The 14199-nt window shown below is 46.9% G+C and overlaps 1 long non-coding RNA gene across 1 annotated transcript; it reads left to right on the top strand.

The window, feature by feature from the left end:
- The first annotated feature begins 1224 nt into the window (after positions 1-1224).
- On the top strand, positions 1225-6615 carry LOC141279641 (uncharacterized). The gene is made up of 3 exons (XR_012334224.1): positions 1225-1250; positions 5769-5850; positions 6088-6615. It is a non-coding gene; the product is annotated as an uncharacterized lncRNA (long non-coding RNA).
- The last annotated feature ends 7584 nt before the right edge of the window (positions 6616-14199 follow it).

The following is a 14199-nucleotide window of genomic DNA, read 5'->3' as shown; positions in this document are numbered from 1 at the left end:
TCTGCCTCGCCCTCAGAGACCATCTACTTGCTCTTAGAGCCCTGAGCCTCCAATCCAACAATCCTGAGAACTCCATGCTGAAGAGGCCACATGGAGACATTAGCCCAGTCCAGTCCAGCTGCCAGATGTATGAGTGAAGAAACTAGATTCGAAGTGGTCCAGCCCCCGCAGTTGAAGGTACCCCCCAACCATTCAAGTCCTCACCCGAGGCTCCAGACACCATGGAGCAAAGAAGAGCCTCCGCCTGCGCTCTTCCGACTGCTGACCCACAGAATCCAAGAGCACGATGAAATGGCGGGATTTTATACCCTTAAGCTTTGGGGTGGTTTTTTTACAGAGCCATAGGCCACGCCAAGAGTCAGTCGGCCCTCACACCAGCTAATAACTGAGCTTGGGGCTTCCTGCCCCTGAGCGGCCAATGCCAGGAGTTTGGGAGTTTGGGACTCACAGCACACTTGCTGCAGGTGGGGAGAGGTAGCCCCCGTCTCCTCACCCTCCCCACCCCCCATCCTGCCTCCAGTGCAGTCACTCACGTGGGCTTTCACCCCACTCCCAGGCCAAGTTCTCTTCTGTCCTCCAGGAGTCCTTGTTTATATCGTGAATGTCAGACTGAGCACACTGGATGGTAAGTGATTTATTGATGTCTCTTCACTAGACTGTGAGCTCTACAGGGCACGGCTGTGTTCTGTGCATTTCTCCAGCCAGTGCCTCACAAATACTGGGCACGAAATCAATGTGTGTGGAGTGAAACTGGAGAAGACCACGTGATCAGTCGCGCCAGGGACCTCCTCCACCTTGTCCTCCTCCAGGGAGGGCATGGTCGTTTCCTCTCCAGGCAGTCTCCATCTGCTTCACATCAGCCCAGGAGCAGAAATGGGGAAATGCCTTGCACTGCAGCAGAGGATAAAGAGAACTCAGCCAGCTGGGACTGGGACCAGGGGAGACGTTCCGGAGAGCCCGACGTGTGTTTCGTCAGTTGTCTCCTTAAGGAACGTACATGTCCTGAAACCCCGGTTAATTTTCTTGTTCAAACATTGGTTTAACATAGTTGGCTCTGGGAGAGATACTGTCCTTCAGCAGGTTCTGCTATAAACTTTGCAACTCCAAGGTCTGATTCAGGGGCGAGCTGGAAAAGTTCCTGGTTGCTAAGAGACCAGAGAACAAATTACCAGCTCACAAAAGACCCAGCTAAGGCCGGTAAGACAAGACAAAACAAAGTAGGAAATAGACCTCCTCAAATCAAACATAAGGTAAATATACTGGCTGGGGAAATGTCTGATTGGAAAAGACAATTATAAATATTCTTCACGCTGAAATGTAACGGGGCACTGTTGGTTATGCTTTTTGTGTTTTGTCACTTCAAGGAAACAGCAGGGGAGCCCCTTTCCAGTCCTGAAATTCTGAATCTTTGAGTCAGAGGGAAAAACAAACTCTCCCAGCTGATAAGGAGGCAAAGAAAAACATGAATAAGGCTGTCTTTTTCATGAGCTCTCCCAACTAGGTGGGTGAACGGGCTGCCTGTGGCCGTGGTCCAGAAACAGCTCTGCAAGAAAACAAAACCTTCCCCCCGGGAGAGCTTTCTGGTCACTGCTGGTGAAGGGTCCCAGAGTCACGACACAGGCTGGCCCCTCGGGAGTAGGACAGACACTTGAGGATTCAATCTGGGCGGACATCCAGGGTGGGCGTTAGATGGGACTGGCCCAAAGAACAGTGACGAAACACCAAACGGGTCCCAGGTATTTCTTTCCTTAAGGTGCTTTGACAACTATGATTTTTAGTCATTGCTTTTCTGACCAGATGATTTAATAAAATATTAAAATTGTTGGTAATGATGATGAAGAGCAAAAAGCATGCTAATCTCTCTCAGTGAATCACGTCTATAGTGGAAATTCAGCTCCTCAGACAGAAAGACTTCCTAAGACTCCACTGCTCTGCTGGACAAATAGTAGGAAAATCCCATAAGTGGAAATTACCAGCCTCTTGAGAGAGGAGTTTGAAAATCTTAGGTGATCTCAGAGGAGTCACAGTCATCTAGGTTTTGGAGCTCAGAGAAGACATAAAGTGGGCCAAAAAGGTAGGGGATCAGGGAGATAGAAATTAGGAGAAATTTGAGCCAGCCAGTAAATGTATGTCAGGGAGTTCTGGAGAGATATGGCTAATAGCTGTGTGACCAAACAGTTTCTACTTATCAATGCTTGTTGGGCGACAAAAGAATTTCAGAATATGATGGATCCAACAAGCATGAAATAATCTTTAGGGAGAAAAAATACAATTCCCCACATGGCAGCCTCCTTCAGATCTTTTCTGACAATCTTTTTTGTCAGATTTCAAACGGCATGCAACTGCTGTTTTAGGCAGAATTGATAGCCTCCCATGAAAGACTGTATTATTCTCCCAAATACTCAGTGCCCCACCCTGTGGGAGAAACATACACCTCCACTCGGTTGTACATAGACGTGACCATATGACTTGTAGCCCAGGAAGTGTGAGCAGAAGTCCCATGTGTCAATTTTGGGTACGTTTTAAGAGCTAGCATGTGGCCATCTGGCTTTGCTTTCCCCTGCTATCATGATGACCATTAATATTCTAGAAAGGGCCTTATCCAACAGCCATGGTCCCCAAGAGGAGAAAACATGGAACAGAGCTGCAACTGGATTGCAGTGGACATGTAGTACTGGTGAGAAAATAAGGCTCCATCGTAAGCCACAGAGTTGTGGTTATTTGTGCTGTGATTCCAGCAAAACTTAGTCTATCTGACTAATGCGTCTTCCATGGGACTAACATGTGGCAGAGTCTTCCTTACCCAGACTTTCTCACTACAGGGACGCAGTCTTACCAGGAAGAGAAAGTCATTGGGAATTCCCCAGTGGTCCAGTGGTTAGGACTCAGCTTTCATTGCCGAGGGCGTGGGTTTGATGCCTAAGATCCCGCAAGCTGCGTGGTGTGACCAAAAAAAAAAAAGTCATCACACTCCTGATAGCCCACTTAGAGTTCAGACATGGTAACCAGCTGATTCTCTTTTTCTAGGGAGTCAGGGCTGGAGGCTTTGAGACCCTAATGCTTAACGTGATTCAGAAACCACACTGTGCCCAGAAAACGGCACGGTGTCTGGAGCCAAGCGGGAAGAACATGAACTTCATGTCTCAAAATGCCACATTGGAGCAGGCTCTCTAGTTCCAGTTTAACCCAAAACTAAACGAAACAACAAAATTAGACCTTCTTGTTCATCTACCTTTAGGACTCTAGAGGTTCCTGATTTAAAAAAAAAAAAAAAAGTCTGGCTCCCAAAGACATAGGAAATAACAAAAGGTTTTATTGAAGAAACTTGGATTCTTCCCCGAAAGCCTCTTCATCCCTCCATAGCCCACAACATCCCACTCATCAGGGCTGCTCTCCTTGCCCAAGCTCTCTCTTCTCTCTCTTTCCCCAGAACTCCATCCTATGTCTCAAACCCCCAGCATCTATTTTCCCAGCTCGTTTCATGTCATTCTCTCCCATATGATACTACATTCACCTTCTTCCCATCCTCCTCACCTATCCTCCCAATCAGCAGGTGAGGTCGCAGGAACTGGGCTGTTCCAACATACATCCCCCTTAGAGGGCACCAGAGAGGATAAGCTCTGAACTCTTCTAGAATTTTGCTCCTAACAAACTTGGTAGGCACAGGAAAATGGGGAAACCCAGGTAGGAAATTTTCCTTAATAGCAGCAGAGAGGGAGTGATGAGAGACGCTTCCTGAGAAACTGTGGAAAGGCAGGGTCTGGAGCAATCCCTAACCCCGGGAGCAGCCGTGGCCACAGCTCTTTATCTGGGTCCTGTGGCCACTGGAGAGGGCTGTCCTGAGCCAGGGGTTGGCCTTGGCCTTGTTATGGTTATGCCTTGGCAAGCAGGTCCTGGGTTCCCCCAGCCAAAGAGGAAGTTTGAACACTTAGTGGGGTGTTGAATGGGAATTTTCCCACACTAGGAATTTCTGCTAACACCCCAGCGAGGAGTTAGCAGAAGGCAAAAGTGCTCCCACATTCTAAAGAGGAAGTGATCTGAACATACCTGAGGGGTTTTTTCAAGGGTGCATCAGGCAGCCCTGTCACCTCCACCTCCAGCACCCCAAGAAGAGTTGAGGAGTGTAGGGAGAGTCCCCTGAACTAGGGGCATTTCTAAGAGTAGGGAGTCATCAGCCTAGCAGTGAGAAAGGCTGGGATGTTTCCCCATCCCTCCCCTCCCCATGAGGCTTCTGCCAGCCTTCAGGAGAGGAAAGGGGGTCCAGGAGAGCAGCTCGGATGCTGGGACGCCTTCAAAGCAGAGAGAGTGAGTCCAACACCGAAGTGGATGCTGGTTGAGCCACAGAAACCATTAGTCTGACACAGTGTTCCCACTGGACAGGACTTGGGGAGCATCCTTGTCCTTGCCCTCCAGGCTCTGGAACAGGGAGGCTGGCAGCCGCTTTGTGCCCAGAGAGCTATGAAGGGATTGGGGGGCGGGGGGGGCTGGCCAGAGTGACCTGCGGTGGCAGAGATGCAGAGAGGACATGGGGGCGGCTCTCCTCTGATCACTTGTTGTGACACCTGGGCCACGTGGCCTCTGCAGAATGTATCCCTCCTCCGGGAGTGTGATGCGTCCTCCACCCAAAGGGGAAGCCCAGAAGGTGGGGAACAGGGTGGTAAAAAGCAGACTATCCTGCCTCTCCAAGGCAGGTCCCCAGCTCGGGCACGAGCTGAAGGATGGGGAGGGGAGAAGCCTTGAGCTGGGTGTGAGACTGAAGTTTTTATTTAGCCTGGGCTGAAACTTTCAATGCCTGAGAGAAAGTTGAAACAGCCAAAATAAGGCTAGTTATTATAACTGAAGGTGGCCAAAAAGTTGTAGCCTCTGCCTGAGACTATATCAAGGGCTGAGGAAGGGAACTGCAACAGAAAGCTTGAAAACAGGAGGTGGGGAAGAAACACAAACAAACAAAAAATGAAGCCATTTCCTAATTGTACCTCATTGAGTCAAACTGGTAAAAAAAAAAAAAAAAAAAAAAAAAAAAAAAAAAAAAAACAGGGCTTCCCTGGTGGCACAGTGGTTGAGAGTCCGCCTGCCGATGCAGGGGACGCGGGTTCGTGCCCCAGTCCAGGAAGATCTCACATGCCGCAGAGCGGCTGGGCGCATGAGCCATGGCCGCTGAGCCTGCGCATCCGGAGCCTGTGCTCCGCAACGGGAGAGGCAACAACAGTGAGAGGGCTGCGTACCGAAAAAAAAAAACACCACCAGGAGGGGAAATGCACCTAAGAGAGAAATGTACACCTTGAGCAATTATTACTGAGGAGAACTGCCATAGGGCATGCCATCCTCCATCCCATTAGAGCACGCATTCTCAGGAACAGTAGAACACCCCCAAGAGGGTGAAAATTGGCTCTTAGAGGGGGACACCAAAAAAACTTAGATATTTAAAAGTTTTATGATTCTCCAAAGGTCAATTCTACCCAGCAAAAAGTTTTTGAAACATTGAATTTGACAGATAGACTGCATCCCACCCCAATTCAGAGTTGGCGCTTAGACATTTTTCTGACCCCGAGTAGAATTGCTTTCACTGAATTTGCTTTGATACCCTGGCTTTTTGAGGTCTTCATCCCCTGCTTCATAAGGTGTTCTTTTCGTAAGCACCCAGGGGAGAACTTTCTTTCAGGTTTCGTTATAAAGAAAAGCAGTGCTTCTACTGGATAAATGGTTTCTATGTCCTTTACGTATACTAAAAAATCTCAAATTAGATCAAGTTTCCCTGTTTGCTTCAGCCACAAGGGAGCTCAGGGGCCCTCTTGTGACATCTGCGGAACTGGGTGATACACATGTTTCGGATTTCATCCTAACTGTGCTGTAAGTATTTTTCTACTTTTAATTCTGCCTCAATTCTCTCAGCTATGTTTTAACTCTTTTCCACTTCACGAAATTTTATAATCCCCCTGAAATCCTTTGTGGAATAAGTGAGGTATAAATATAGAAGGAGGAATACTTTTTCCGTCTTCTTCCAAAGTGTTTTCTCCACCCACTGGCATTTTTTTCTTAACTCAAGGTAGAACTGATGTATTTCAATAAGTTTTATTTTCATCCTAGTTTTCCAGGATATCAAGATCCTCTTGCAAACTGATTCTGTGACCTGATGCATTTTCCAGCCCTCTCAGCTTTGTGTTTTCCACAGCGTCAAGAAGCACACCTTCTATGTTTTCGTCCAAGTCACTGATAACAATGTTGAGTGGACAGAGCTAACGCAGATCCCTGTGGTATGCCACTAGAGTCACCTTTTTCCTTTGATGTGGTCGAATCCGTGGAGAGTCCATCACATTCCTGACATCTGTCCACTGGAATAGCCAAGAGACTTGATCAAATGCCTCTCTGGACTCCAAAGAATCTCTGCCCACAACATTCCTCAGACCTGTCACTCTTAATGCCTTCCCACAAAAGGAAATAGATGGGTACTGAACGCCAGGAACCCAACTCTCCTGCAGCTGTGCTGTTGCCACCTATGCCTTAGGAATTTGACATTGTATCCCAAAAGCGAGAAGCCTAGGCTGCCAGCAACACCAGTAAAGCAATGCCCCCCCCCCCCCAGAGCTTTGTATTTGTTTCTGAGTGGAAGTCTCGTGTAGGTTCTCCTGACTGGTGCAGCCTGAGTCGCATGCCTGGCCCCAGCTACAAGGGATGCTAGAATTCCCAGTTCTCTGGGTTCTGCCTTGGGAATTCCAGCAAGCATTAGAACAGTATTCGATAGGTGCCACGTGGTCAGACAACATGACAAATGTCCCTGGAGCCCAAATAGTGGAGCATGGCTGTCGCACAGAGCCTAGGCTCCACCCTGCAGATCTCAGGCTCTGCTCCAAGTTCCCAGGAGAGGGAAGCTGATTGGCTGAACCTGGCCGACCTTGGATGGGTGCTCTCCCCAGGCTCGGCTCGTCCAGCCAGGGCTGTGGGGTCAGGCAGTGTGTGAAGGCTGTCGGCGCCCCACCCACGTCCCCTCAGAACCCTTGTCCAGCTCCTGGCATGCAGCCACCTGAGTCAGCCAGCACCTGAGTCTCAGTCAGGGGCTGATCTCAAGCCGCCTCATGCCTGGGAATTTACATCCTCCTGGGGCATCCCTTCATCACTAAGTGACGATATGAGGAGTAAACATACTGCTGCCTCCTTCCCAATAAAGACAACTCCAAAGTGAGACTTTCACTGTCCAAAGTTACCCTTGGGACTTGCTGTATACTGCCTTCTCTTCCCCGTCCCTTTCCCCACACCTTTACTGATTTTTCCTGGGGACACTTCCTGACACTTTTACACAAACCCTCATCTCAGGGTCTGCTTCTGGGGAACCCAGACTGAGACAGACAAACATGGCTGCCAGAGGTCCACAGTGGTAAGTCAGGCATCACTAAAGAAGGAGCAGTGAGAAAACCTCAAAGCATCCACCTCCCCCCTGGTTTGACCCTTTCCAGACCATCCTGGTCCTGTTCTTTTTTTTTTTTTTTTTTTTTTTTTTTTGGTCCATGCTGCGCGGTTTGCAGGATCTTAGTTCCCAACGAGGGATTGAACCTGCACCCTCGGCAGTGAAAGCATGGAGCCTTAACCACTGGACCGCCAGGGAATTCCCCCATCCTCGTCCTAAACGTGGGGATATAACCTCCAAATTTCTTCCCCAGCCCTGCCCTAGGCCAGAAGCAGAGCTGGAACTCAAAACCAACTATCTGGAAGGCACACACATCTTCTCATAACCCTGAGGTGAGAACGTCCCAGCCCACGTGCTATGACTTCCAGAATCCACTCTTTTCCACTTCTCGAATGTCAAGAGCACATATGCCCATCTCTTGTCTTTGAGCACAAATCTCCTCCTCTATAATTTATCAAAGATTAATGACAGTGGCTCTGAAATTGCTTGTCAAGTCCCTCCAGGACCGCAGGACATAATTCACCAGGCTCAGAGCCCCGAGTTCATCACAGCTGCTGTGCCCGGCTTTCCAGCCTCCTCACCTATCCTTGATTTCAATCCCCTCTTTGCAATGCTTTTCCCACCCTTTCCGATTGGAAGACTTCTTTCCCCCCTGGAGAAAGAGGAGGTCAAATAGGAAGTCAGCAGCACAGCACTCACTTTGTCTTCAGCCCCAAACATTACATCATTTTCTCTAAGCAACGCCTGCCCTTAATCTTTGCATGCTCAACAGAGATAAATAGGATTCTTCATGGAGTTCATAACTCTTAGCTCATTCAAGGCATCAGAATTCCCACCTTGGTTCTTACAGATGGGGATGCACTGCTGGATTCAGCCCTCCCCCTGTGTCATCAGGGGACCCTGTGGACCCTTTTCCACAAACCTAACCTCCATGGCCACTTCTGAATCCCAGGCCAACTGTTTTGGGACCCAGACTGCTGCTGCTTTTGCTGACAGCTGTTCCTCCTTCTTTATTCCTTGTCATCTCCCTCCTTAAGAGCCTGACTAAAAAGTTCTCAGTCATCTTCCTTGGCCCATACTTCCAATCTTTTTCTTTTATCCCTGAGGGCAGAGCTCATGACATTGCCCCCTTCTATCACTTTGAGAGGAGACCCATGTGACCTGCCCTCAGGAAGCACGCACTTTTTGCAAGGCTGGCCCCCAGGCAATTGTCTTTAGGGTCCTCTGAATGTTTGAGACTCTCTAGCCCGAGTGACCCCCTGGTTCCCAGCTTCTGCCTTATGAGTTCCCCCATTTCCTACTACTATTTTTCCTTCCATTTTTGTACTATTCTCTTTTAACCTAGACACTAAGAGATTCACCTAGTTCTTTAGCTAAAGTCCCCTTTTCCTCTTCAGCTGGATCATTGCTATTTTAAAACAACGATGCCAGGAAGAGTAAATGAGAATCTAACGAAAACAGTTATCTCCAGGAAGTGGGTAGAAATGCAGTGGAACTGGTAAGGATGAGGCTTCACCACATTTACGCTTCTTTATGTATTTTTGAGTTTTCAATTAGTTAAATGTTTTACATGTTTCAAAAATAAAATTAAAAATCAACAACTAACTCTATATTAAGTCATATAGGAACAAAACATAATTCAAGTAATTTTGGACACAGTATTCTGACTATACATCCTTAGTGGGTTATATTCTAAAGAGAAAAAGAACTACACAGGAGCCTCAAACCTAGGCCGATTTGGTAGGTTTGTTGTTAATAGTATTTCTGTGGTAGTAATTCTAAAATGACTTTGTGTGTATTTTAGAATAGAGAAAATTAGTAAATAAATATATTGATATTGCTGAGAAGCAGGTTCTCACTGTGAGAGAAAGGAAACATCAATATGGAATGCAGGAAGCGGACGAAGAGCCCGTGGTGTTGGATCTGATTGGAAATATCAAAGTTAATTCAAGATTTGTTTTAGAAAAACAAGAGTATTTCCTAGCACTGATAAGGCCTAGAAATAACAATACCCCCAACAATAATGAGTATACCAAGTCCCCAGATCTTGGTTTTTAAAAACCATTCTCCATTAAAAGAAAGCAGGCAGGGCTCTTTGGAGAAATGACTAATTCAATTCTGCAGCAGAGTACAAGGTGAGCCTAGAATATCAGGTTATACTAGAAATCAAGAAAGTGCTTAAATTCTAATTTAAGACATGTCACAGGAACACAGGAACCAATCTGAAAGGGGCTCCCATTGGCCAAATTTGGGACAATTTGAGCTTTAATATTTGTAATGAATTATGACACACTGAATTTTTTTTTAAGTCCTTGAGTTCATGGTGATATTCAAAAGAGCGGAGAAACTCTACAGAAGAAAGTCTGTTAATGAAGTAGAAGGAATAATCAAATTAGGAAGATTACCATTCACCCTATCACAGTGTAGTAATCACTCCACTAGCGGTCATCAGTGTACTGTCTTACGACCGGGTAAGAGGTTGGTAGGATATTCAGACAATCTAAGTACAAGCCCCTCAGATTAATTATTAATTAGAAAGGTACAATGGAGAAATATGATGGACACCACTTGACCAAAGGATCATCTAAGCATGACTAAGGGCAGGACCAACTGACATGAAGCGGCCCCCAATGTGCTACAGTGGGAAGCACACCCCATCCTGGCAGTGTTCTTACCCAAGTTTTCACCTGAATTCAATCAGAGGAAACAATCAGAGAAACCCATACTGAGGGACACTCCACAATAGAAGTTACGTGGATTCTTCAAAAATGTCAATGTCAAGAAGGACCAGAAAGTTGGAGGAAACTATTCTCTATTCAAGAATAATAAAAAAAAAATCCACGATCCTTGCTTTGGCAGGAAAAGGCTATAGAGGACACTCTGGGGACAATAGGGGAAACATGAATATGGATGATATATTAAATAATGTTATATCAATATTACATTTCTTGGGTGTAATAGGGTATTGTGGTTTAGAGTATCTTTAGGAGACATGCTGAAGTATTTAAGAGGAAGTATTATGATGTCTACAACTTATACTCAACGATTCCGATTTTTTTCAGTACATATATAGGAAGTATATATGTAGATATATGTATATAAAAATATATGTGCATATAAGTGAAAGGTACTAAGTGTTCATTGTACTCATCTTTCAACTTATCTACAGATTTGAAGTTTTTGAAAGTTACAAGTTGAAGTAGGGGTTGCCTGGGTCCCACCTCAAACCGTTTAAATCACAATCTAGTTCTGCAGAAGCTTTTACTGTGTGGCCATGGTTGAGGACCTGCTGACCTACATGATTCCTGATGGCATCTTTCACCCCCACCATCTGCCCTCAGCCTCCAAGGACTCTAGAAATAAGGTCACAGGGGCATCTTAAGGACCTTAAAGTCACAGGGGCATCTCAGTCTCCAGCTGGCCTCGGCAGCTCTGACTCAGAAGCTCAGTCGGAGGAGGAGAGAGTGAGGAAGTAGAACTTCCTTCAATTTTGTTGAAGTTTCCACTTCACACAGGAACCCTGACCACTTTTATGTCCTTCTGGTTCCCTCTAGCAGGACGGCCTATCCCGTCTAGGGCCCCCTGCCCAGCACCTCTGCCCTCTGAGGCACAGGCTCACCCTGCCCTTCAGCTCTGCCTTCGAGAACCCCTAAGCCAGAGGCCATGTCTTCCGACGCTGTGCTCCCGTGGGCTCCAGCAAGGGCTTTGCCTTCTGGTTACAGCTTCAGCCAACATCCGCCAGGTGGGCTCACTCACACTGCGTCCCCCACAGTCACCCTCAGTGGGAGAGATGAAAAAGCACATGATCTCAAAGAAAGGATTTCCCTTTGCCAAGAAAAGCCCAGAGGCAGAAGATCAAAGAAGAAAAGAGAGGAAGCGGGAAGGAAGACGGTCTTTCACAGAGAGCAGGGTCACACTCGCTCACACTGGGCCTTTCTAGGGGCAGGCGCTGCAGTCGTGCTGCACCCACTGTATCTCATGAAATCCACCCAACAGCCCAGCCTCGTGAGGCAGGTGCTACTGTTGTCCTCTTTTTATGCCATGACATATGAGGCCCAGAAAGGTTGATTAACTTGTCCAGTATCACACAGCTTGAACCCTAGTAATCTGGGATCAAAACCCACAGTCTTAACCACTGTGCTGTACCTTACTGCCTACTTGGGGGCTCGAAGGAAAGGGAAGGGAAGCAAGAGCTAATATTTATCAAGTACCTACAAAGATGTTATCTTGTTGAATTCTTTCTGCAGCCCCATGAAGTAGAGCTTATCTTCTCCTCTAGACGAAGCTCAGCAAATGGACTCTGAGATAAAGTGATTCTGTGCCATCATGTTGTCCAAGGCTCAAAGGCACACCATCTGCCTTGTGTTCTGTGTGAATGGCGCCCAGAGTCTGTTGAGACCGAGACCCCCCCCCCACAGAGTTATGCAATATAGGACCCGGAGTGACGTGCCCAGGGTTATACTGCCAGGACGTGATGGCCCCAGGATTTGAAACCGGAGACTCTCAGACCAGAGCCCCTTTCCACTGCACTGCCTCCCCGGGAAAGCCCTGCTGCCCCCCAGCCTCCAAGGAGGCCAGACATCTCCTGGCAAGAAACAGAGCCTCCCTTTGTGCAAGGAGAACAGTACGCGCCCCCCAGGGTGGTGTCAGCGCCCGAGCTCTTCTACACAGATCTCTGCTACAGAGGCAGAGGCTTCCTGAACTAACACCTGACTGTGTCAGTAGCCTCTCAGACAAGCTTCTCACAGTGGCAGCTGCTCAGTGTGATTTAAGAGGACAGAAAACACACACACACACACACACACAGAATCACAAAACGACCTCTCCCCAACCCACTGGCTCATCTCAGTACCTGAAATTCCCCAGGCTTAAGTCCAGTGGAGACCTATGCCGTTGTTATTATTTGTATCAATAGAAACATGGCCCCTCTGGGAAGCTGGGGGCTGGGACAAAGAAGAGATCAATTGTGCTGGAAAAGGGAGAGGGAGGTGGGAAGCTGAGTCTTGCCAGAGAAGAAGCAGCCTTGGGGAGGGTGGAGTGTCTCTTGAAAAGATGGAAACTAAGCATGGAAGAGGGGAAGATTCCGAAAGGTCATCCTCTGCTCTCCTGCGTTGTGCTTTGGGGCAGTGATTGAGAGTGAAATCAAACAACCAGGGCTCAAACCCCAGCGGTGTCATTGCTAACTATGTGGTCTTGGGAAACGTACTCAATCCCGTTTTCTCCATTTAGTTATCCTTAAAACAGGGATGATGACAGTACCGTCTTGCAGTGTTATCTGGAGGCTTCAACGAGGTAATCCATGTAAGGTGTTTCGCACAGTTCCCAGCCCTGAATTAAGGCACAGTAAATGTTTAATATTATTATTAATATTTAAGTTAAGCCTGTAGCCTACCTCCACCACCAGCGTCTCTAGCCGTGAGCTTCCTTTGGAGTTGGCCAAGGGTCTTAGGGTTCACTGACACTCTGGGTGTGAATCGCTTGTAAACTGCAACTGTAGAAAAATAAGAAGAAATTTCTATAAATTGATTGCGAAAAGGTCTCAAGATACATTGTCAAGTGAAAAAGAAAAGTGGAGTATGGAAGAATATGGGAGAAGTGAGAAAAAGTAATATACTCCCATATCTAGTTAACATGCTTAGAATAACTCTGGAAGAAAACTCAAGAAATGGTAATATTTTCTCTGTGGAAGCAAACCAGGGGTCCAAAAGACAAGACAGTCACTGAGTTCCCTTTTATACATTTTGAATTTTAAACTGTTAAAAATATATAGACTTTTGCTTAAGAGCACTGGACTTGGAGTCAGACAGACCTGCGTTCAGACAAACCCAAATCCACTGGTTGTGTGATGTTGGGCAGGTCGCTTCAATCTCTGAGCCTTGGTTTCCCCATATGTAAAGCAAGGGTGAGAATAATACCTATATGGCAGGGTTATTGTTAGCACTCACTGAGAATGTGTTAAAAAAAAAACAGTGTGGAAGTGGCTACAACAAAGACGGTTTTCAATTATGTACGGTGAATCCGAATGTATTTCTTCCTGTGTGCCTAGGAGAGCATTGCAGGTGAGGTTAGGGACAGGAGACGGAATAAAAGGGATGTAAAAGTAGGGAGCGTCTCTCCTACAAGTAGTGGAGGATGGCAGGTCCCTTCACGCATGCATCCTGTTCACTGTGCCATGGTTTGCTGTGGGCTGTTCCCAACACCTGTCATTGGATCCTCACTAAGGGTCCTGTGACATAAACAAGACAGAGACGCATAGCACCATTTCACAGACGTCAACATCCAAGGAAGCTGCGTGAGGAGTTTCACGTTATTAATCAAGCAGACGTGGAGGGAGAGGCAGCCTGTCAAAGTGGAGAGTGCATCCGTTCTGGGGAGAAAACAGAACAAGCTCTGGCTGGTCATTGAATCATGCTGAGCCTCAGTTTCTGCATCCACAGAATGGAGATCATCCCAATACCTACTTTGCAGGATGTTAAATGAATTAGAACTTTAAGCACCATGACAAGGACGTAGAAGGGGTTCAATGAATGGAAGCTACCGTTATTTGTGTGGGATTATTATTTGGGAGGTTAGTGTTCATGGGCACCTGATATGTGCCTGAACAACTCAAAGAATTTTTGCCTTCAAAGAGCTCACAGTCTAATGAGAGTGAGAGAGAGAGAGAGAGAGAGATATCCATATGGGTATAGTAATCTCTCTCCAGCCAAGTTCCCCTTAAATAAAATCCTGGTTTGCATATGTGTATTTCTATATGTGATGTCTCATAAATACAATGTAAGTTGCTCCCATTGGCCGTG

The sequence above is a fragment of the Tursiops truncatus genome, chromosome 10 (assembly GCF_011762595.2).
Source record: "Tursiops truncatus isolate mTurTru1 chromosome 10, mTurTru1.mat.Y, whole genome shotgun sequence".
Taxonomy (NCBI): Eukaryota; Metazoa; Chordata; class Mammalia; order Artiodactyla; family Delphinidae; genus Tursiops; species Tursiops truncatus.
Note: the sequence above shows the minus strand (reverse complement) of the source record. Positions and strands in the feature narration are given on the sequence as shown.